This window comes from Dendroctonus ponderosae, unplaced genomic scaffold (genome assembly GCF_020466585.1).
Source record: "Dendroctonus ponderosae isolate FM_Combo_2020 unplaced genomic scaffold, Dpon_F_20191213v2 Dpon_F_20191213_11, whole genome shotgun sequence".
In the NCBI taxonomy this organism is placed as follows: Eukaryota; Metazoa; Arthropoda; class Insecta; order Coleoptera; family Curculionidae; genus Dendroctonus; species Dendroctonus ponderosae.
Genome location: NW_026017213.1, coordinates 951,465 through 953,965, shown reverse-complemented (window position 1 = coordinate 953,965; position 2,501 = coordinate 951,465).

Here is a 2,501-nt window from a genome sequence, read left to right as displayed (position 1 = left end):
GCCAAACGTTGTTTTCACCCTGTAGCCGCCTTGAAGAAGTAGCAATAAAGCTGCCTTTCCCCGGATTTTTTGCAATTATTTCAATGTACTGTTTTCAGTAATTATAAACTTGTGCAATATTAACACACTAAATTTTGTTTAATTTCAAGATAGACGGACACAGTGCAATTAATGAGTTTGATGTTGAAAATCGGAAGAGGGATTGAAGACGCATACTGTTAAATTTGATTTAAAACAAGTCTGCATTTCAATGATTTCTCTTGTTTGCGCTTCTTTAAACTCTGACTCACTGCTAAGATGAATACGCATTAATTAGTACTGGCAGGTTGCTTTGTCCAATGGTGTCTATCTTGAATAAAATAAGAGTGTAGATAAAAGCCGATGTTGCAAAAAATGCATTATTTACTGTTCTTATTGTATTATCCCACATGACTGAATTGGTTGGTAACTTAATTTTTAGGAAAGAGATATTTTAGTAGATTTTAGATTTGGGTGCCTTGTTTGTAAAGGCACAGTTTACACTACTACCATAGCCATTGACAATCAATATGGATGTATTGAATAACATGCACTTTATTAATAAAGTTTGTTAGTTTTTCCTTCTGGGTTTTTAATATGCGACCTTACTTACCTCTCTCCCTTCGGTTTTTAGATGTATATACAATGTGGAAGGTTTAGACACAATACATATGCAGGGTGATTCAAAATTGGCGTCATTCCTTTTAAGGGGTAATAGGGGCTCGCTTGGAAAGTACGAGAAAAATATTAAAATTTTTTTCTCAAAAATTTCCAGAAGATTTTAACAGTTGAAGATCGAATTACAACTTTGTTATTAAGCATTATTTTGAAATTGTCCCATGTTTAAAAAAAGAATTACGATATTTGCTTCAAACACGAAAATGTTTGATATTAAAAAAGTTCTCTTCTACAATTTTTTGTTGAAAAGTCAAAGCGGCAATGATGCTTTTTGTCATCCATAGCGAGTTACAGGTAGATAGCCTTTGTCAACAATTTCTCCAAATGTGATGTACTTTGAAGCTCCTTTCAAGCTTTCAAGGGGTACTCAGAGCATTGCACAAGAACTGACAATTTTCCTGGCACCAAATAATTCCTTCCACATAGGTACGTAAGATACGCACAGCACAAGGACACATTAAACCAATGGTTTACTGAACACCGGTACAAATTGAGCAGGAGTCAAGACTGAAATTATTTATTTGTGTAGTGTACACATCAATTCAAGGTTATGATATATGATATGAAGCAGCAGGTTTTTACATAATGTTAATTATGCAGATTACGTTGAAAAACATTGTTGCCATCCTTCTGATCGAGTTTTTTCCAAATATTTCAGTTTTTAATAACAATGAACTTTTTTAACTATTTTTCCTGTACTCCCAAAACACCTCCAGAGGAATGCGACACTTTTGAATCACCCTGTATATAAGTGGGTAGGATCGAGAAACTGTAATAAACCTCTATCAGAAAGAACAGTGCGAAGCAAGAACGTTTTAGTCTTTCAATGCGATTTGTTCGATCAATCTGTTGAACTGATGTCTTTATGCTGGTGTTGTCCGCATACGTTTTTCGAGATTATTGCAGGTTTTCCGGTCATTTTCAATAATTACTCTCAATGTTTGGATGTTGAGAAGCATTCTGTTAAATGGAAAATTGCAGGAAACGCATGATAAATTGGGTTCTTCTAGAAGAAACTTTCCTAAAATGTTTTCAACAAAGTTTTTATGTAGAACAATTCAGCATTCATCGTTTTATCTTTGAAGAAAATAGGTGACGAATTTTTTAGTGCTCACTAGCTTTCCATCAATGTTCCTTTTAGAGGAATTTTGCTCATTGTAAGTCATCATCAGGCATATTTTGAGCCCGATTTGCAACACTTGCCAGTAAATCATTAATCGGACAATATTGCGCGATGTTCAACATCTTGATAAAGTCTTATACACTTATTTATTGACTTCCATAGCCACCTTACAAAATGTAGCAACTTTTTGAAATTTTTAAATAAAATAAATTATAATTTAAATTTAAAAGTGTAAACATATGTTCCATTTAAAATTAGCAAGTTGATACCTACTTCCGGTATGACCGAAAGTATGGCCATCTTGAAAATATTTTAGATCGCTTGCCCCCAATGACAATGATGCGGAGGACAACACTACAATTTTTTGCACAAAAATCAACATAAAAACACACCTGCTCTTCTGATGCGTTTTTAAATTTTATATTCCCCAATTTGGGTCCCTTAGAGATCAAAGTCCAAGCGGAATTCAAAATATGTACCAAGTTTTAGATCGATATTTGAAAAAAAAAATCCGCAACAAGTAACTTTATTGATTATGATGCTTCGATTAAAAGTTCAGTTACCGAGTTGCCTAAAATATCTAAAAAGAACTCAGATTAAGTGTACGCGCAAGGTAAATAGGTAATAAACTATAAACCTATATTACAATATACGTTTATTTACAAGTTTCATTATGCTAAAG